This window comes from Anser brachyrhynchus (genome assembly GCF_964034855.1).
Source record: "Anser brachyrhynchus genome assembly, chromosome: 15".
Classification (NCBI taxonomy): domain Eukaryota; kingdom Metazoa; phylum Chordata; class Aves; order Anseriformes; family Anatidae; genus Anser; species Anser brachyrhynchus.
In genome coordinates this window covers 1,439,022-1,462,280 of record NC_137733.1, presented here as the reverse complement: position 1 = coordinate 1,462,280, position 23,259 = coordinate 1,439,022, and the positions used below count along the sequence as shown (strand labels likewise).

The window sequence follows — 23,259 nt, the reverse complement described above, 5'->3', positions numbered from 1 at the left end:
AAGCGAAACAAATTTGTCATCATGAAATAAAAACCCAAATAAGGACTAGAAAAAATATTTCTGTGTCTTTCTTAAATGCAGATCTGCCTGAAATGATACATCACTGGGCTGTTTGCATGGAACTGTACAGAACAAGCAGCAATGAGCTTGAGCCTGTCTCCACCAGCTGCATGGAGCCCTTAGCATCTTCACTTAATTTTATTTCCACTGCATATTCTGGCCCTCAGCCCATTGCATATCCAAGCCCTCCACTCCCCCAGCAGCCCTATCGCCCTTCTTTCATCTTCTCGGGCCTTCACTCAAAGGCATGTGCAACCATCAACCAGGGCTTCACAGTTACATGAACGAGATGGAACTTCTTGTTACATTCATGCTAGTGTCACACGTGATTCAACTCAGAGCCCAGTAATTAGACCATCTCCTTCTGCCTGCATTTCTCACTATCAGGGATACACACGCATCTTATATAATATTTGGGCTGCCTCCCTAGAGGGTGTCCCTGGAGGAAAACAGAGCATCTAGCACGCACACAGATGATAGCCTCTTCATGTTCAGTGCAACAATGCAAGTTTATACTAGCAAAGGAATTTGTGCAATCACTTAAATCAGATCATCTCCACTTTAAACACAGAAGGAAAATTAATAACAAATTAATTCTCTGAACTATCTCAGCCTTTGGCCCCTTCCAGCCATCATTCACTCCTTTGCAAGGTCACTTACTGCTGTGGTTTCTTAGCATGGATAAATATTATTTGAAGACTGAAAATAATTTTAAAGAAAAAAAAAACATTTTGAAAACGCAACCTCACTTCAAAAAAATTATTTCTTCTCTCCTGGTAAAACTGCTACTAAATATAAGCAATGCTGTCTTTGAAAACCTACAGAGAGCTACGAAATGAGACATGATTCCTTAAATATAGCTTCCCATTTCTGAAGTGTACCTTTACCTAATACGTCTGTAATGGCTAGAAAAGAATAGGACTGTGTAGGCATTTGACTGGTACTAGAAATGGGGAGGAAGAGGTGTTGCTTGCCTGGATTATTTCTAATAATGAAAAGGTTTTCATGAAACCTTTAACCTACTAGAAATTGTATATGTATTAAATCTCCTCTTTTTTTTTTTTTCAGATCATCATAATCCATCCAATGATAATGATACTATTACCAGCTTTCATTGGAGAATTAATGACAAACTTTATGATTTCTTGAAATGTTGATCATTACTTCTTTCTGACACCACCTGAATTAGTTCCTGCATTAATTTGAGGGCTCTCCTAGGTGCAGAGTTTAGTTCTGCTGGCCATGCCTCACTGCTAATGTTTACTGTCTCCAGAAGTCCATCTCATGGAACTTAAGACATCAATTCAAATACACAGGATTTTGATAAAACACAGTTTCACATAAAGGTACAGTTTTCTATGGGTAAATGTCCTTTTTGGATTATTTTTCCAAGTTTTTTGTTTGGAACTATTTCAGTTTGATTTTACCTAAATTACACTTTGCTTTTATGCTATATCACCTCATGAGAAGTTGGTTCACTTAATGCTTCACCAATGAGACTCGATATGTTTGCACAGAAGAGGAACAGAGAAGTGGTGTTGCTGCTTACGGAGGATATTCTAATTAACCCATATAAAGCAGGATTCCATGCTCGCAAGTCAAAACTGAGGATAAGACATGAGGAGGGAGACACTGTCAGCTGCTTACTGACTGATGTAGAAGATGGCCCATTCTGGAAGGTTTTCACTTGAGACTGTATCTTTTGAGAAGAGACACTAATTCTGGTAAGAATTACCAGGTGGAACACGACAGAGTGTGTGGTGCAGAGTGTCTGAGGTGATTACGGGGGTGCCTTCTGACATTCACATCTCTGACTCATCATGGTTCATCACCCTATCCCATTTGTGTAATAAACTGCCTGCACCTCAAAGACAACTTGACTCATCATGTCCACAGTCACCTGTCAGCTCCTGCACGTGTCTCTTTATTCAAAAGGGCTTGGCAGGGATGAGTATTTCCCTAAAGCACTGAAGGCTCCTAATTCTTCTTTCACTCCCTCTATCCTTCTCTGTTGATGTTAAACCCTGCTGCTTTCAGCACAGTGATATTTACCTGAATTGCTATCACATCCTTTTTTTTTTTTTTTGTTTAGTTCTCTTTACTTGGCCCTTCACCAGAGGACAAGCAGGAGAAATGACAATATTGCCTCCTAATGCCTATACCTACAGCAAATCCAAAGAAAAGTGGTAGGCTGTGTTTCAGTTTTTGTTTGTTAGTTTTTGCCTGAACGTCATGGGCATACAAAGTTTGATTGCAGTCTGACTTTCAGAAGTGACTTCTGCAGACCATGCTAAAGCTTCTCCTCTCCTGCCCAAGTCAAATATCTAAGGCTTTTGAAACATATTGCCAATTATGAGACTGCTCACAAATGCCATATTAACATATATTGAAGCATATTCTAAAGAACACTTGCAATGGATTATATAAAAAAACAGACATCGTTTCCTCTTTAGATATACAGGCAAATTCACATGCTATTTCCCACACACCAATGAAATTCAGTAATAAACAAAGACAAAAGATGTGTCTCATTACCATGGAAACAATGTGGTTAATGCTACTAGAATATCACTAACTGCACCTGATGATTTCTGGAGTAAGAACAAAATGACTAGAAACCAAACAGCCCCACCAGGGTCTACTGAGAGAGTGTCAGCAACAAGGACCGGATGAAAAATTTTAGCTAGGATTTCTCTTTTTATCAGTGAAGACCACAAAATTAGAGCTTGCTGCATCATTCTCAGATGTTTCACCACAAGCAATCTGCCTGGTCAGCCCACTAACTTCTGCTCAGACAAGTCTCCCCAGAGTCACACGCTTATTTCAGGACTGAACTTCTACCTGACAAGTGCTTGAGTGTGACTTCTTGTACATTGCCCATCCCAGAGCCAGAGGCGAGGCTGCACCCTGACTACGGGACCCCAGACTCCAGGATACATAGAGGTAGAACATACTGTATGTGCTGTCTTCTGTACTCAGGAGGACTTTTTTCCTCCCCCCCCTCAATTGATAGTTAACAAGTGAAATACCTCTAAGGAAACTTGGAAGTGAGTTTGCTTTCTAGACTGAGAGAATGCAGATCAATACACCTGGGCTGCAATATGACCTCCTACAGTCCCTTCCAGCCAGAGCTAACCTACAATTATCTAATAAATTATAAAATGCAAAAATCTGGGGTACAAAAAAGCTTCCTTCTTGATTCTAATTCACAGCATAGTGACTGTTTAGCCAATTACCCTTTTTGATAGTCAGGCTTTTTACTGGTAACTAATTTATGAACTAAAAAATCAGGAAAATATTTCTCTCCCTTCACTGCGAACTCCATTTCCCAAACTACAGACAACAACTAACATTTGTTAACAGATCTCTCCCACGGTCCTCTGTTTGCCTCCATTTCTGTTATTTCCCTCTATCTTCTATTCTGCTGAAGAGAAGAGGGAAGAAAATGTCAGCCACAGAAAAGCCTAGCATTTGTTTCTCAGTACAACCTTTCTTCAAGGAGCAGTAAGATCTTAGGCTAACAACAATCATAGATTTCATCAAAGCTGGCTTTAGTTAGAAGCATCATGGCAATAACAGTGGATTTGCTGGGTTTGCACTGCACGACCTAGAATTTTCTAGAATTCAGTTAGTTCATTACCAAACAATTTGTTTTGGCAGCTGGCTGTCCTTTGTTTCAAGGTACACCATTAATTTTAACTCAAGAGATCAAATCCTTCTGGAATGTAGGTATTTCTATTGTTGAACTTGTTTTACAGCAATAAATTCCTCATAGGGAATGATGGAAGCGATGAGAGACCCATTTCTGTCAATTAGAAACAACGTGGTCCCCATATTAACACATGTTCCCCTCCAGAGAAATTATTGTTACAACTTTTATTTATGTTTTGTAAGACATAGACTCTCCCTTCTTCCGGACCTCACCGTGTATAGGACACCAAGCTGCATCACATAAGCTATTTCAAGGACATAAGAAGCAATACATCATCTTCCAGCTGCTGCAACCCTGTGCTACTTCGTGTTGCAACTGTGGTGTGCTCACTGCATTTCACACAGGTATCTTCCTTTTTCCTTTAACTCACTGCAACATTCCCCTTTCCCTTCTGTCCCCTACAAAACACCAAGCAACCTTCCTGCTTCCAGCCTACTTTTTTCTTTCTGCCACTGTAGGAGGCCTTCAGTGGCAGGTGCCAGCTTTGTTGTGCAGCAAGAGCTCCACTCCAACACATCGCAACCCTTTAAAGTTCAAGGTGTACCCAACAGCAAAATGCCACAGTGCTAACTTGTGTGCTTCAAGTCAGAATGATAAGTAAAAGGTCTCTCTATAGGACAAACAAGGCAGTTAAATACAGATGGGGGGGGGGGGGGGGGCGGGGAGAAAAGAATTCGTTCCTCATGAATGAGGTCCTCGTGAGCCAGCTCTGATCTCCCAGGCTCAGGCAGGACGGCAGCGAGGCAGCGCTGGAGCATGGCCGGCTCACAGAGCTCTGGGACAGAGCCAAGGTGCACAGCGCCCCTCCAGTACGCACCACTCCTGGGGATGCCAGAGGAACAATGCTGACTCCAGGGCTGCTGTTGGATTTTCTATAGCTTCGGCATGATGGCAATTCAGTCATACATATACCATAGTACAAGGCTTTTTAAGACGCTCTGTTCTGCTCTGACCCTCTTATATATGCAACAGGAGCACATCAAGCACACGTTGCGAAATTCCTTCCCAACAAAGAAGTAAATTTTGAACTATTCAGTAAAGCATCTTGGGACAAGACTCTGTTAAGCCTACATGGCAAATTATCTAGCAAGGACAAAATTTCTAAAAGCTACTTTATTTTTATGTGTTTCTTCCATTTCTTTACATGCTCTCTTTTATTTATAGGTTCTTCTTGATGAAAGATGAGTAACAAATATATTTTCCCATTTTATATCATAAAAAATTTAGTAATAGGGATGAATATATCAATAACATAGGTATATAATAGAAGCCATCTGATTTATTTATTAACATTTACCAACGCTTTCAGAATCCATTTTCAGAATGTGATTAAAGGTGGATTGTTTTCCTCATCATCTGCAATAAGATTGACTCCATAATCAAGTTAAATCTTGTTCCTACTTGTATCACAGTCTGATTTATTTATGATGTATCACTTTACAAAAGCAGGAGAGCACTACACATAAAGTGAAACAAAAATGCCCAGAAAACAAAAAAGATTGTGCTGAAAATGACAACATAAGTACTGGGCAGAAAATCACAGGATAAATAGCATAGGGAAAAGTAGAATAAAATACAGGAAAACAGTAAAAAAAAAAAATCAGCAGACTAAAATAGTGTACTGCAAAGTTTGCATCAGTCACCTCGAAAAGCAAGCTTTTAGTTGAGCAGCCTCCACAGAACTATACCTTGAGCTGAGAAGACCTTTAAAACAATCCAAATTCAGTTGGATTACTGACATCATCATTAAGAATTGTCAAGACCTCAGTCATCGCTTCGGGTACAAGATGGTATATGATTATTCCATTTTCTTCATTTTACAAGTAAGATCTAACTCACAGATGAATATATATGCTTGCGTGTTTTTTTTCCAACCATTCAATTTAATTTCAGAAATTCTAAGTGGAAACAGGTGATGTTAATTTCACTTAAATTCACATATACAGTTGAAATAGTATTCTGAAATAGTATTAGATCCATTCACTAGATGCACATGGGTATGGACACTTCGGAAGCTGGAACTGGAATTTAACTACCTCTGTACAGTCTTACTGTGATCTTGATCAAAAGCCATTTGAATTCAGTAGGAATTAGAGACTAGGTGTCTCCATGTGGCTCAATCCTTTATAGGTTTAAATTAAAATAACTTCCCTAATTATAGTCATTTTGTGGATAAATTTCTTGAAACTGCGATTAGCTAAAATTATGCTCATTATGGAGACCAGTTGAAGGTCTTCCTAAAAAGCAATAAATAAATATTTGATAGCATTGCGTGGTATTACATGCTGATTAGCTTAATGCCTTAGTTCCCTCTTGCTTATCAACAGTCTGTCTCCTACTTAAGCATTTTCTTGCTCCACATGATCACCTAAATTATTTGATCTTAGATGTTTCTGGACAGCAACAAACCATAAAAGTGCATTCTGGGAATCCTGAGATACAGTAATTTATCTGCCTCTGCTACACTGACCTCTCTCACCAATTTCTTTGCCACTGTTTGTGCAAATGGAGTGCAAGATAAAGGTACCATCTCACCTACAATGCTGCTAATTCAGCAAAGTCACATCTGGTTTGTTTTTTTTTTTAGTGCCCTCATCAATAGAAATGCCTAACTGTGAATCAATCAGCCAGCCCAGCTTAACACAACTCAACCCCCTCCTGCAGTCATTGTCTCAGTAGGACCATTTATTAAAGTAGTTATCATGTAGTCAAATGCAGATTTGAGCTGCCGTTCGCCCTGCAGCCATAGGGGAAGTTTCCAAGATGCAGACATTGCTCTTATTATGGATTTTTTCCCTTTTAAAAGAAGAATGTGGGTCTTCCTCATTTCTGAATTTATGCTGTCACAGGCACTGCCAATCCTCTGACCCACGATGCTTCCCACTGAAGATTTCCATGTCAGTCATGCTTTCAGATCTGTATCTACCTATCTATCCATCTTCATGGCACTCGTTCACTGCTCAGGGGAAAAGTGATTTTTACTTTTCTTTTGATTGATGTTGCAAATGTTCAGGATGAGAACACACGATTAGAAGCAATTAGAAAATGGACAATGATGCTTTCTTGAGTTACCTGTTTCCTGAATACAAAGGAATAACAACATTTATCCACAATAAAAAAGAGCTACATCTGCACCATCCCCCACTAAAATCTATTCAAGGATGATGTAAGGATATGCAACACCTCAAAAAATGTTTAGGGTGTTACAACCTGCAAGGGAAGGGCAGTCACCTTTTCAAAATATTTCATATTCCTTGCATGAATAATCATTTAGAATCTGAAGACGGATCATGAAAATGAACCTCAGCACCAGCAGTTCTAAATGTGAAAAATTTAATTTGAAACAAACATTTTCTCAAATTTGAAAAACAATTTTTAATTAAAAAAAAAAGAACAGATTTTACTAGGATCAGAATTTCCCCCTAAGAATCCACAAATTAAAATACTTTAACCTGGAAACATCTCCTCTGCTATCTTCAGAAGACACACAAAGCCAAACATAGCATACCTCTGTTACTATTCTGTGTCACATCCTGTTTTCATGGACTCAGAAGATGCCATAGCCCTGTTACTTTGCTATCAATCAGTACTTTGCTGGCTGCAGCGGAGCAGTCTGCAGCCAGGAGCTCTGTTCCTTTGAGTTGACCAGCTAAGACTTTTCAGGACTTTTTAGGAATATATACTCAAACAATAGCAATATATCAATTTGATTTTTTCACTGTTTCTTTACGTGGATATTATGAACTATTTTGCAAAGCTGAGACAGGTGATAAAAAAGGAAAGCAAATTAACTGATTCAAGTTAATTTATCTCTCCATTCAGTTACTCCAAAAAATCTTCAGCAATTCCAGGTATGCCCATCTTGACCAAAGCAACATATGACCTCTCACAGGAGTTTGAAATAAGATGGGAAAGACAAATGAATACTTAGATTTTTAATTCGTCTTTTATATGAAGATCTCTCAGCAGTTGATGCTGGAGGATGGACAGTACTGCACAGAGGGGGAGCACCTCACTGACAAAGCCAAAGGTCCTACAATATTTCATGACAGAGCTGAGACTGCAGTTCTTCTGCTTGCAGCAGTCTACTTCCAGATCCAGGACTATCCACCTGAATTTGGTAGGAACAAAGCTCGAAAACTAATTTGCCAAACACAGAGAAAAACATTATAAGTTCAATATAATTCATAGTTTTTCCTTTGAAGCTACAGTGTGTGTGTGTGTGTGTGTGTGTGTGTGTGTGTGTGTGTGTGTGTGTAAAATCATTATTAGCATTTTAAAGTTCAGGCTGGCATTACTTATTTTATATACAGTGCAAGAAAAGTCAGGGGCCCTGGCTTGCAAAAGCAAGAATCACTTACTGCAAAATCACCACTTATTCCCTTTGTTAAAATGCTACAATATTAAACAAAAGATAAATGGTATTAGTAGCTCATCATTCTGGATATGATCATTTTAATGATTATAATTGTAAGAAGTATGCAAGCATGAAATACACATTGAAAAGTATGAACATCCTGAATAGAAAATAATAATAGTAGACACTATCTCCACTATATATTATTTTTAGAGTTATACCCACAAGATCCAAAAGATAGAAATGAAAGCATTGCTATCAAGTTCCCTCTGCTTCTTGTGTGCTGGCTGCTGCCATACAGACGTATTCTGCCAATGCCATTCTGCACTCCCCACGTTTCCTGTGAAGGGTCAGTGATGGCTCGCTAGAAGGAGAACTACACATCTAATATCAAGAAGAGATTCAACACACCTAGAGACTAGATGGACTCTTTAATGCCCTCTGAATGGCTCTTTCCTCACCACAACGCTGACCCCTGAGTTGGGAACAAACAAATGCAGAGGTTAGCAGGAAAAGCCAAACTGAATGATTCCAGTGGAGCTATAATGCTTGGAAAATGGGTAAAACCACGCATCATGGAAAGAGTGCCTGCCACCCAGATGCTTAAGCTTTGGAAACATCATTAAACAAAACTTCAGTGTCCAAATGCAACTTCAGGTCCTTCTGGAGAGCAGCAGGGAAGGCAAAAACAGACTTATACCATCCCTGCAGGAACACCTACAGACAACTCCATTCAGGAGACTTCTGAACATTTCTGCAGGGGAGGATGACTCAAGGAAATTTATTGCTCAGATAGTCTTTTGTCTTTCTAACAGGCTGTAACTGCACACAGTAATATCAACCAACAGCTGTGATTATATTGCTTAATGCATGTGTCCATAACCAAGCAGAGCCCAGCACTTAGTATTCATTTCTTTTAATGTAAGATATTAACTCACTGAAAGATACCTATATTTTTTACATTTGATAATGTCCCTCAGTCTGTGAATGAAAACTCAGACTATTTGAATTGTCCATCACACATTTTTATTCTCCTTCTGTGAGAAGTTGTTGCAACACCAGAAACACTGGGCCCGAAGGCTATCTCCAGAAATGCATGATTGTTTGCTTTGTGCTTAAGGTGGCAGTAACTGCTTTGGCACCAGGCATTTCCAGTAGGCCAGGAACCTGTGAGTATTAAGACCCCTTAGGTTTCTGCCCATTGGCTCAGGAAAAGCTCGTCAGTTTCATCTTCATTATATAAACATGCTTGATCCTATTAAGGGACTATTACTTCTATTTCTCTTGTCCATTTCTGTGTCTCTTTGCTTTAAAATAAGTCAACAGGCTAAAGATACTTTAAAAATAAATGTGCCCAATGGAGTGATTTAGGTATTAGCATCTCTGTTTTTCACATTCTCCCTTAAGTTCTCTGGATTTCTCTACCGTACAATGGCATTTTATGGAGGAATCAATAATCTTGTACCCAGTCCAAATAGCATCTTCTTAATTGAAGCCTCAAGTTTTTCATCACCATTACCCTAATCAATGTAATTGTGAATTTATAGTCACTATTACATCACTTCTTAGAAATACTGCATACAATGGGGTTCCCTCTTCATCCACTGAAACCTCAGATTGCCAAAAGCAGAGTTATATAAATCTAGCAAAGCCAAAAAATGTCAGTTCAGGTCAGTTTAAGATGGATCTTTTATCTCCCCGACTGCCTTGGCATTTACCTGCTGAACAGCAGAACAGATAGTCTAGTCATTATGGATAGTCTAGTCATTAAAATTGACACTACAAACAATATTTCTGGGAAATTGTGAAGTACCACTCCTCCAACCAAAATGAAAGTCAGACATGCACCAGCTAAAAACAATAGTGGCAGAATTAGACTGTAGCCTGAAGCTCCTGAAAGCTTAACCCAGCATCTCAAACCATGCTACCTCCCTGAACGACCAAGAACTAATGTCGTATCCACAACTGCCTCAGCCACCAATGGAACATCTCCTGCAGCTGAGATGAATAAAGAGAATATATATATATATATTATTTTTTTTTAATGTGCTGTAATATATTTAATTTTTATCAGCTTCCTTTTACTAAACAGATGAACAAAACTATTCAGGATTTTAATGCAGGCAAATATAAAAAAAAAGTGAAGCCAGAGAGAAGGGGACTGCACTGAGATCAAAGGAGAAGAAAATAAAGCAGATACGAGCTGTTTAATCTTCCTCTGCTCTCCAAAGCTCTTCATCCCCAAGCAGCTGTTAAAATAGTCCGTGGATCTGTCAGCTGGGATACATAACCTCTTCTTCACTGCCTTAGAGCAGTGGGAGATGCGAGTCGTTGCCTGTGTGCTAACCTGGAGGAGCTTTGTGCCTTCAGATACTCTCCCCAGGTGTGGCTGGCATCCAGAGCTGCACACCTACGCAAAGCGCAGCACCAACCCAATGTCAGCTATGGTGCACAGAATGAGGCAGGAAAACAGTAAAAAGGGCAACAAACACGCAAATGAACTGATTACAGCTGAGATTCCTTTTTACACTACTCTGTCTACTATCATAAACTTCACACACAAATCTATAAAGTAGAATTTCAAGTGGTATTTTCCTTCTTGAAGAGTGCTACTTACAGAAATGAGAGCAAGAAATTACTTTCTGCTGAAAACAAAGCTCTGGCCTTAGAATTTGGTACAGCTCCCAGTTCTGCCACAACCTTTCTATGCATGACATAAGCAATTTACCTGATGGCACCTTGCCTCATTTACCCACTTGTAAGTGGGGGATGGTATTTCACTCACATCCATGGCTCGTTACATAGAAAACTCTGAGAAACACAGTTCTTGGTATGGGCTTGTATAAACCAGATACAATTGGATTACAGAAAAATAATTCAAATTACATTTAATTTCAGAAGGATATACTGTTAGATCAGAAGTAATAGGAAATTGGGAGGCCTGTCACCCAGCAAATGCAATTACTTTTCAGAGAAAGTCATCCGTTAATAAATGATACACAGCTGAACAGAAACATTTCTTGGAATATGATTTCCCCAATCCTGTTATGGCCTGACAATAGATAGAGAAAGCTCTAGAGCTTACTGCCCTTACCACCCCCTAGTTTATTACAGTAATGAAAAGCTGTTTTCCATTTATTTGAGAGCTATTTTTATGAACTGATAACACAGTCAAATTATTTTACTATCTCAAATGCCAGCCACTACCACTTGACTTCACATATTTTGTAGAACATCCAGTAACAGTCATTTCCATCTACCTCCCATTGCAGAAAGAGGTGGGTACCTCTTCATCCCAGAAACAAACCTAATTTAAATGCTCATATTTGGCATAACACAAAACAGCTGAAATTGTATTTGCACTACAGTGCCTTCAACAGTGCAAAGGATTTGACTCACCTATTTCACATTTAGGTATAATGAGCAATGGAAACATGATTTTTAGAAGAGATCAATGTTGAGAGTGAAGACAAACTACCCATCCATCAGCATACATCACACAAATTGTTCATGTTCTACATTTGGCATGCAACAATATGCAAACAAATATATTAACACTCATTTGCTATTTTTACTATTCCAGTTGAGACAATTTCTGTTCCAATTAGCCCACTGTTCAAAACTCCATTGCAAGTACTCCAATGCAAAATATACTGCAAAAATACTATTTTGTGTAAATGTTATACAAGACCATGAGTATCCAGGTAAAATCTCACACAAGAGCGAGCAGGACTGTCAATGCCCTGTGAAATACAACAGGAAAGTCTCTCAAATCTTCACTTCAATGGATATATCCATCCTTTACAAAGGCAGCTTACTTTATGAAAGGCAGCATAAAGACTTTGAAAAGACTGGCCTGTGACTGAGACAGTGAAGCTCCTTGCACACCCCAAGAATGACAGTGAGAAACTTTAAGCTTGCTTTAACAAGCAACCATTCCTACACAGGCACATACGGCGAGATCTACAGTTTCTGCCTAGCTTTTGCTTACTGCAAGGAGAGTGTTTGCACCACATCTGTCTGCCCAGGGTAATATTGCAATATCCAGTCACTAACTGCATCCTGCCTCTTCTCCTTGTTTATTACAGGCAAGAAATGAAAGTTGCAAGCTTTCGTATCTTTTTCATTATCAAGGGAAAATTGTAGGGACTAAGATACAGAAATAATATTGTAATACCAGAACAGATCAGCCTAAAAAAGACTTTCCCCTCATTAGATAAATGGTGACTTTCAGAATAGCTCCTCATTTTACACACGTTAGGTTACGTGCTTTGAAATAGGACACCATCTTCATTGTCCAAACTTCTGTGTACTATGTGCATGTTTAAGCCGGTCATTACTCCACAACTGGGCATTGAGGGATTATAAGAATCTATCCAGCTACAGCTTAATTTCATGTTTTCTTTTCCTAGGGTCCACCTATTTTGCTGCATCTCCGTTATCATCATATCCAAATGAAATCTAATACTTCTGCATACAGTTTCCACGCATCTTCAAGACCAACTAAAGGACTCTGTCTCACTTGCCACTGGCAGTGGCCCCCAGCTAGCCAGGAGGCTCACTAGAGGATATATCAGGACAGTAGCAAATCCCTAGATTTTCAAAAACCCTAAGACATATCCCCTATTCATGACTATTTTCAAAAATTTACCACTCTGCTACATGCTTAAATTCACCAATTTTAAAGCCAGGAAAGATTAACATCATGATCTGCTCTGACCTCTTACAAGGAACACTATGTAAAGCTTCAACCAGCAATCTCTTCATCAGACTTGCAAATTTTATTTCAGTCACTTTATAGTCCTAATTTACATTCAGCAAGTGATAAAGAATCCACTCCTATCCTTAAATGAATCATTTTAATGGTGATTTTTCCTCCCTAATAAATTTTAACAGATTTTCTAGAAAGCTTAGTCTTCATTGGAAACCATTGAACCTTTACTCTGTGTTTGATTATGTATGAAATGCAATCCTGAGTAGGCAAGCAATATTAAAAATAATGATAAACTAAGAACAAAGTTCTGTAATTTATCTTTGAATTTCAGACTCCTACTTAGAATTTCATTTAATTCCAGGTAGAAATTTACTGAGTAAAAAGAAACATTCCTTCATAACTTCCAATTTTTGATGTGTTGGTCAATAAATACTGCTACAAAAAGCTTTGTGCTATATTAAGAGAAATATATCTCAATTGCCAATAGATAGGAAAAGAAAGCTCAGAAACTCAGAGTTATGGAAAGAACAAAAGTATTACCAAGGCCAAAAAAAAAGGGGTGGGGGGGGGGGGGGCAGCAAGGGAGGGCAATGACTAAATAACTCCTCAGAGCACTGTTAAACATAGTTTGCCTTGTGCCTGCTACTCACTATCTCAAGAATTTCCTCAGCAGCTCTCTGCTGTAAGGGGAAAGGGATGTGCTGAACATGCCCTGTTCTTATAAATAAGCACTTGCTACTGAGCTTTCTAGACTTCTCAAACTGCCCCCATTGCTGGGTGGACATTTGGTTTGGGGCCATCCTTTATGATTAGACAGACTCATCTAGGGGCACAGCACCAAGATTCAACCTAATGCGCTGCCTTCAGTGAACCTTGGCTAATATATTATTTTTATGAGCTTACGAGGCAATGATGTTTCTAACATTCTTTCTCATATGTTAACACAATTCAAACTATCTGTATTAATAATAACTATTATTATCAGCGTATCTCAATACTATCATACAAAGGTTCCCAGCTTAAAAGATAAGCTGAATAAAGGGAAACCTAATAGTACTCACAATCTTTAGACAGAGGCAGTTTGTTAAGCAAAACCACCTGCAACAATATGCACCAATGAGTTACGCTGCGTGTTAAAAAATATTTTTGAAAACATTTCCACAGAGATACGGAAAAACAAAGGCCAGATAGCATTAGTGAATCCCCTTTCATTTCAAAACGTTTACTCATTATAAACAAAAGCTCATCATGCATCTTAATATACCAAGACAACAGTTCAGCTGATGTCAAGACCACTCCCTATCCAACTATACAATGTTAATTCCTTTGCTTCTCTGTGTTCCCTTCCCTACCTATTTTCTCTTGATTTCTAGAGATTACAGTCCCCTGGAGGCAGGAGAGCGCCTAGCACAACAGGGTATCCAATCTCTTCTGTAAAGGACAGCGCAGGTGTACTAAGACTTTGGTGAAGTAAATATAATAAGCAATTAGCCTACCCTAGGTATATTTCCAATTCTATGTCCTAGATGAATGTCAGACCATTCTGTATGTGAAGAACTAAGATACGTTTAAACATACGGAAAAATCCATTTATTACCTAACAATTTCAGACCATACCGCTGAAATAGCACTTTCAACAGTTTTGATAGCTTTTGAGATGGTATTCCAGTGGTGTATTTGAAACTGGAGCTGAAAACTGTGTTGAGCTTACACATCTAGGCCATTTGTCATTGATAAGTTAATGACTATCTTTTGCCAGCAACTTCTCCAAGCTAGTAAATGCACAGTCAGTATCAGCCTGCGTGATGAAAAAGCCAATTAGTTGACAGTTTTCAGCTAAAATTTATAAACGAACATCATAGTTGAAAAGATTATCAAAATAAAAAAATAGGTATTTTAGAACTACATAGCTTATTTTCTTAATATTTTTCTATTTGTTCTTTCCTGTAGGTTTGCCCCTGAAAAAACAGAATACAAAGATGAGGAGGAGGGAAAAAGGGTGGGATTTTTTTTCATTAAAAAAAAAAAACAACAACAACCACCAAAAAACAGGCATTTGTTACAAAGTTTTTTTTAGTTTTCCTTCATTAAAGTCAGGATTATTCTTCACTTCTTTCCCATGAGTCTGCTTGTGCTAGTGATTTCTTTTTTTATTTCTCCATTTTTAGATAGGGCATTTTAACACTGTGCCAAGACCATACTGCTGTCATAAGAATGCTCGCAAAAGAAAAATAAGAGTCACAAATTCATTCAAAATGATTCCACCAGTTTCTGGAAAGAAAACAACTATTTCCTATAAAAATGAAATACTGATATGTATTTGTGTTATCCAAGTTCAGTTTCACACTGGTGTACCAATGAGCCACACACAAACAGAGGAATTTAGTTATAAAAGACCATTTCTGTCACTGTAATTGTATCCTTCTTAGGGATTTCTATTGAAAAAAATGTCACAACAAGACTTTGAACAATATCATTTTGCCAGATGAAAGCTGCTGGATATGTATGGCCTTATTCAAACCTTTCCTTTATTTAAACACTAAATGAAGCAGTAATTATTTTGCATTAATGCACACAGCCATTCACATGATCTGAACGGAAAATACACAAATAAGAGTAGCTTAGTGAATAATACCCATGAAATCTGTCAAGTGAAATTGGTTTGCCATCAAATCAGCGTGGTTAATGAATATGCCAAAGTTTATCAGCAGACAGTTCAGGTGTAGAGTCAGAGAAATTGTTAACAGCAAATACTGTGCCCTGTTTTCCACTCTAGAAACTGTATCTCATCACGGTAATAGCAGAACTTAAACGGCTACAGAGATTTTGTCACACAGATTAGCCCCTCTAGTCATCTTAAAAGATAAGGGTCAAATCTTCCTTGGAGCTAAACCTCTAGAAACTAATTGGAGGTTTTTTTCCCCAACAAACAATAGCCAATTAACATAAGCTACCTCTACTTTTCACTGGCTGTCAGAGGTACAGGTCTTGGACATTTCCTTCTCGTTAAGATTATGAATTATGATTTATTATTTTTTTTTTGAAGGGAGCAGAAAATAGAAACTGCACTTGCTGGGAAGTAGACATCAGCAGAAAAGGGAGAAAGGGCGATAGAGTAACACTAAAGATTTTCTACAGGTCCAATCCTGGTCCAGGAGGAATAAGGTCATGTTGCATTATCAGGTAAAGACCAAGCTTTGCTAGAAAAAATCCCAGCTGCTTGCTGGCAATGCTGAAGAGCTACCCCAAACCTCAGGACAGCTATAATCCAAAAGATGTGTGCAATAGCATGATCCACCTTGTCTTCCAACATTCCACTAGCCAGCAGGTAGGGCCAATGAAAACACCACATGCAACATCTGCTCACCTTGAGGCTATGGGTTTTTTAGTGTACAAAGCAAGAAGTCACTTCAGATTACAAACTGAAGCACAACACAATAAGCCAAACTGTGCTGCAGTAGAACAGTGAATCTCAAGGGATCAGTGCTAAATTTGAACCACAGATCTAGAACTGGGTGATAGAGGAGTGTCCAGGTAAGATCTTCAGAACAAAGAGCACATTCACATTTCTTTTATGCAAAGTAGCAGATCCTCAGTAACAGACCTGATGAACTTCTTTCCCTGAGCTCTGTACCCAAACGCTGGCTCTTCTGACACCATAGCACAACTTGTTCAGGTATTCCACACACACTGTATCTCTATAAACTCTAGATGAAGGTTGCCCACTCTGAAAATTATTTACATATGGTACACCCTGTTGTGGTTTAAACTTGGCAGGCAGCTGGTTTGGAAAAAAGATTAGGTAAGAAGTTAGTAATCAGTCTTCGTTTCCATAGACAAATATATATATTGGAGACAACATGAAATAACTGAAAATAAAATATATATATATATATTCTGAATATAAAATCGGCAAAGTATTTTATCCCAAGGCCAAGGTTCATCAGTTTTCACTTAGATTTATTTATGCAGCGCCACTTTGGGGTATGGTAAAATTACAGAGCAACAGTCTTCTGAAATTTGACAAATTTGTCATGTCAACAGATGGGCTGTAAGAAAAGAAGCTCTGAAGTGGGATTAAGGATGATTTGGTCATGAATGATTCCATCTAACTGCTAGTTACAGCTAAAACAATTAGATACAAACTTAGATCATTATCCATCTATTATAAATCATTCTGTTCATGATGTTGTTTGTTCAGAAATTCTACATACATCTCTCTTTGTAAGCTTTCCCTCACAGTTATGATTCTTTGAAAAAATTATGCTAGACATCAGGTAAGAGAATTAATACTGGCTGACCAGAAAAATAGATGCCTTCCCCCCTGACATCTCAGCCATCACACTGGGTTATGTTGCTTAAATCTAATCATAGCATGCTACCTTGTACCACGCTGTTACATCTGATGCAATAAATCACTGAATCCTGCTAGAATCAATCTACACTCAGCTGCAGTACTGCTGCCATACCCAACTGGTTTGTGCTGCGCCTAAGAGATCCATCGACAAACTCAGACTGCAGTAGACTCCTCCATTTCAGGAGTGTTGGAGTTGTATTTAATTTAGGGACATGATTCAGATAATCAAGACTTCATTAGTTTGAATTTTTAGGATGATGAATTCTTGGAACTAAGGTTCTTGATTGCTCCAGGGAAAGTAGGTAGTACTTAGATGTGGTTGGCAACCCTGGGATCCTCCATGGCTCTCACAGTTATGCAAACTAAATTAGGTTTTACTTAAGGCTAAACTTAGCTAGAGATTATATTCACACACATGTAACCAAAATATCAAACCTGCCCTTAGAAAAGCATATTCTTCTGCTGCATGAACTCGTTCATGGCTGCTGGCAGATGGATGCACGGAGAAAGCTTTCCGTACACCACATTACTGGTCTATAATTCTGGCTCCTCCATCCAAATCAATCCGAGGTTCCTGCACCTGTATGAAACATGCTTATGTAACACTTCATCAGCTTCAAACTCTTTGGTTTCACAGAGGGCTTCTGATGGACGTAAAGGTCATATGTACAAATGTTATTTCACATTCAGAAATCTCCAAGAACAACAACGATCTAGAAAAGAAAATCTGTTACTTCACAGCAAGCCTAACCAATAATCACCACACAACTTTGGACTGAAGCATCAGAAAAGTAACTCCACTGGTCTGTGACAACATCTTGTATAAATAAGCCTAAAAACCAGACAAGGCAATAAAACCATCATAGCTGGCATTAGGCGTTACTAATAAGAAAAATGACTCAAATGCTAATCTGTTACAGTACTTCAGTAATTAGAGCCTCAACTAGTAGAGCACAATTTGCAGAAGATTCTGTGCAGTTACGTACAGTAATTTACACAAAGACTGCCTGTCATAATACATTTGTTTGTGTCATAATTTTCTTCTCTTCTGTGTCTTATTCACCCATTAGCTGTTGTAATAATTTCCAGGTCTGAATCTACTGTAGCTTTCACACGTTATTTATACACCTTGAGGTACACAGACACTGCAAACTCTGGTCAATATTAACCTACTTTATCATATGTCAAAGCAAAGGAAAAAACAACAACAACAAAAACTAATCTCAGTATTCCTGAATTCTGCCATTGAAAGTCTTTCAGAAAAATAAACAAAGAAAAAAAATTAAAAAAGAATAAAAGTCACAGCATTATAAATTCTGTTCATCTAAGCAGCAGAAGTCAGATCCTCAGCTTTTGTTCACCTAAACAGCATGTCAGCTGTTAAAAGAAGATAGGGCAATTCACACCGTCAAATGTCAACAGCATTGCTTGTAATCACCTTCCTAGAGCTAGCTTGCCAGCGCTCTTTTCTATTTCATTTTTTGACTCTCATAAGGTAAGAAACATGCTAGTCTCATCCATCACCAAATTAGCATACTCATGTCTCTGAATAGCCATAAACTTCATTCCTGATCATGTTCAAATATTTGTGAGCTAGAACCATCAAACATGCACTACATACACTTCAATCCTCCAGCGCTTGTTCTGCCCAGAGAAGATTGGTGTCACCAACCTCCATACCTTTGGACCCTTCGTATGTAGCTCAAGCTGTACAGAATCACTGCTTCCTCCTCTGGCAATTACCCGTGGTGACCAACATGATACCTCGTGTTAGAATACGTCTCTGGCTAAATGCAAAGCTGTAATGATTCTTTGACAGAATTAGGAACTAACATCAGAAAATTGAATAAAAAAAATAAAAACTATGTATTTTTCTGAGCTTTTTTTCACCAGTAAAATTTTACTAATTTGTCAATAGTAAAATCTAAAACTAAAGCATGAGTGAACCTATCAATAGCTGTTTGAACTTCACTGGAAGAATGTCCCTGTCGTTCACACAATGCTTTGCTCTACTCATTCCTTCAGCCTTTTCAAGAGCTACTGCAGATGGGAACAGAATTTTGGTTCTCATTTGGGTTTGCCTAATTATGAATCCTCCAGAGAAGAGAGAACAAAGTGGTGATTCAAATTCTGTTTTCCTCTAAAGCATAGGTCCAACCAAGGTAATCAAAGAATTCCTTTGATGCATTTACACAAAACATACAGCAACTTACAGTCATACAATGGGGAATCTCCATTGTACGCAATTGTTTTTCTCTGCTAAGATGATTTCTCAGTCACATGGAGGGTGTTTTAGTATTGCAGAAATGACCTATTACTCCTGTAGCTGTGTAAATTTTCAAATACTACCAAATGCTTCTGTCTCCTCATTCCAAACAAACCTGTACCAATCTTGCAATTAAAATAATTCAGAGTAAAAGTTGCAGTTTTATAATTTCTACTGTGAATTTTTTCAGTTGGTTTTAATTCTATGGTTTTAAATTAAATTCGGTTTTGCTTCTCTCAGCACTGCAGTGTACTCATGTAAACCTGGACAAGGTTTAAAGATACTTGGATCAAAATGCTGAGTATAGGACAAGACAATTCAAATAATTTGCTTTGCTAGATTATACGACTGAGCCATCCAGTCTGGGATCAAGCTTCCAGCAATGTCCAGAACCCGCTGCTTCAGAGAAGATGAAAAAGACCCTTGCCATATGGGCAAGGGGTTAAACTGAACACAGCCATCCAGTTAATACACTAAAGCGTGAGATTCAATTAGTTTTATCATTCTCAATCTTACATAACTTAAGTTTTCATTATCAAAAGCAACTCTTCTGCCTTGACCAGCACCCAAAGGCTGGGTTCAATTTCTAGAGGTCATTATTGTCTACACACCTAGCTTGGGATGTAAGAAAATTAAGTTATACCGCCTGGATATTCAACAAGCCATAATTCCTCTTTCATAAACAATGACTCAAACAGTTTTCCCTGAAGAGTGCTTCACTGACAGAACAGAACAAAAGGCATAGGGATGGGAAATAGGATGGCATACAGTAGTGGCTACCTCTCTTCTAAAGGGCAACAGCAATAAGCTAAAGTCACCCTGTCTGGTCTGTTGAGACAACCTGATCAAGGTGCTAGGCCTTCTTTGCTAATGCTCTCCTTGGATCCCCTGATGTCTTAGGGCTGTATCGCATACTCAAACTTAGTCAGGTTGACACAGCCTTATCCAATATACAGTTGACCCTATAGATTGCAGTAACCATGCCTTTATATCAGTGATCCAGCTAACCGTTCCCCTGGCCCACCACCCTTTGCTAGCTGGGGACTAATCATCTGTCTAGCCACAAGTACCAAATATGAATTTGTACTGTGACTGCTCTGACATGGTATTTTGTTTCCTAACAAAACTACTCCAGAACTTCTCATTGGATTGCTTCAAACAAATCCTTTCCCCACTCCCTACAAACAGTGGCAGAGCAGCATTTACCTCCTGTGTGCCATTTTCTAGGGCTCTCTGGAGGACCTGTCCTTTTCTGTTGGGCCAGATCACTAAGCTTAAACAAAGATGAACATCTTCAATAATCACAGACTGAGCTACACAACATTCATCTTGATGAGATACTGTGTGAAAACAAACAAAAAACTCACGCACAACTCAAAGGGGGATAAAGAGTGCAGAACTGCAAAGTGTAATTTGAGGAATGCATGATTTCATGACACTAGATGAAATGAGGGTTTGGTTTTTGATGTATTATGGAGCAGGACGTAGAGGAGAGGGGTCATCTAAAACAGACTGTTTTCTTGGCTTTGTGTAATCTGTTCTCAAACAGCATATTCCAAGTCCAACCTCTTGACACTAGAAGACACGTTTCAACCTTACTCCACTCATGTGAATTGTCTGAATGTAGCTAACAGAGTCACCAACAAAAGCCTTAAGAACAGAAATAAATAAATAAGTTGTTACAAGCAAGATCAAAGAAAATAAAACCTGCTTCTATCTTTTATTGATCAAACTCAACCAGATACTGCATTAACTTGTCCAGATTTAAGTTTCAATGATTCAAGCTGAAGAAATTTAGAATACCTTCAGGGTGGCATCATTGCAACGATATACTTTCATTCATTGCCTACACATGCCACTTTTCCAACTCATAACGTTATCATCAGCATAATGTCACCAACATCTACAATTCTCATTTTAACTGCACAGGACCCCAAAATGGTATTACTTGTGGCACTAAGAGAGTTGAGTGTATTCCCAATTAAACCTTAAGATTGACAATGATGTATGTACTGCTCATTACAAAAATACATTACTCATCTAAATCTGCCGTGGAATGATTCATGAGCAATTCATTTGTAAGCTATGCAAAAACTGTCCCTGTTCAGAGTTCCTTTCTAAATTTAGATTCCACAGCATTTCACTTTAAAAGAAATATTAAGTCAGTGATGGGACATGGAACTTTATTCTTCTAGATAAAAATAAGAGGTTGTCTGGGGATTCTAATTAGTTCAATAAGCTATGATGAGTATAACCAACTTTATATACTGGGAATAATTTTGAGTCTCTGTTCCACTAATTAAGGAATACTTTTAGTTGTAGATTAGCTGAAGAGTCCTGTTAACTGTAACTAATAAGCCTAAGCTAGTTTTGATGACAATTGAGGCTAGATAAACACATTAGAATTCTTTTTCTGCCTTGAAAATGGTAAAGATTTGGCTTCAGTCTTGCCTCCAGCAATGCTTTATATAACTGTGTTTTATAAAATGTCATCAGCTCATTCAGTGCTTGAGGACCTACTGTGAGGGAAAGCCATAGTTCTATACATGTCACTCGTATTCTGACTACTTACCAAATTAGTAGGAACATCATCAATTTGATTGACTGGACATGGATCAAGAAGGGTTAAAATATTCTTTTCATGACTTGACCCTAACAAAAAAGTTTAGAGAACCATTTAAATTAGATTCAATTAGATTCAAATTTCCAAACTGACCTCTGTTTTGCCTTTGGATGTGTGCAGCAGACTTTGCATAAACTTGCACTTACAGCTGAATGTCAAAGAATTTGATTGCCCCTTAAAAATCAGTGGATAGGCAAACATTTTCTTTCTTCTTGCATACATGGACTCCAATTAAACATTCCCATTCAGCAAAGAAATTGTTTACATTCAACCCACTTTGTTGGGGACAGAAAATTTAAGTTATACTTTACTTTCTAGGCACTTCTATTCCCCAAATTGATAAAATTCTTAAGGATGCACCTGACAGTACTGGGGTTTATGGGACAGATGATCAGAAATTATGAGCTGATGACCATAAATTCCCCAATAAAACCAGACCCCACAGAGCAGTTCTAGCGTGATAGTGCAGACAATCAGTATAAAATTGTTTCTGTCCTAGGCTTCTAGGTTAGTTTGGATGCCCTTACTAGGGACATCTGACTTAGTCCCTCTAAAGAAAATATTTTTTCTGCCAGAAGAGGTATTACTTAACACTTTTGGAAGCTAGTGATAAAATAAAATTATTTAGTACTTTGTGCAAATTTAAACATAAGTGCAAATTGGAGCAAAGTTTTAACTGGAAATGGGTTTGGAGGTGGGTGGGAATATGTAAAGATTAACTACTATCTGCATTCTGATAACACTATGAAGAAAGCCATGTAGATACAGAGATATTATGATTACATATTGCCAGCAGAGGGCAAAGGAAAAAGAGAAAACAGGGAAATCACATCTGAGGAAGAAGACAGTAAAGCATGTTTATGTGGCCTTTCATCTCTGGCAGAAAACATGGTGATCTGGGAATTCACCTTAGCAATCTTATTATTAGCTCACAGCCTTCCTAAAATGCACAGCAGATTGAGAGTGGGGGGTGCGTACATAAAGCTTGCAGAGAAAACAGCATGATGTTCCACTGAGATCTGTGTATTGCCAAAGGACAATGACATTAAAAACAGCAAGATGGCCAGCAGCAGCCCCTATAGCAAGTTGATTGTAAGAGCTTGAAGGTGTGTGAGCAGTAAAGAAATTCAGCAAGTAGCATGTTTCTTTGACTTAATATTAAGTATTTTC

The 23,259-nt window shown here is 38.3% G+C and overlaps 1 protein-coding gene across 5 annotated transcripts in view; it reads right to left on the bottom strand.

The window, feature by feature from the left end:
* LOC308178411 (uncharacterized protein) overlaps positions 1-23,259 on the bottom strand; it is a 112,588-nt gene that overhangs the window by 72,685 nt on the left and 16,644 nt on the right. Inside the window, exon 3 of one of the 5 annotated variants that reach the window (XR_013939743.1) lies at positions 8,829-10,539. The exons of the other annotated variants lie outside the window; for them this stretch is intronic. The gene's annotated coding sequence lies outside the window, so the exon portion shown is untranslated. Of the gene's footprint in view, positions 1-8,828; positions 10,540-23,259 lie in introns of those variants that run through there. 5 annotated transcript variants of the gene reach the window in all.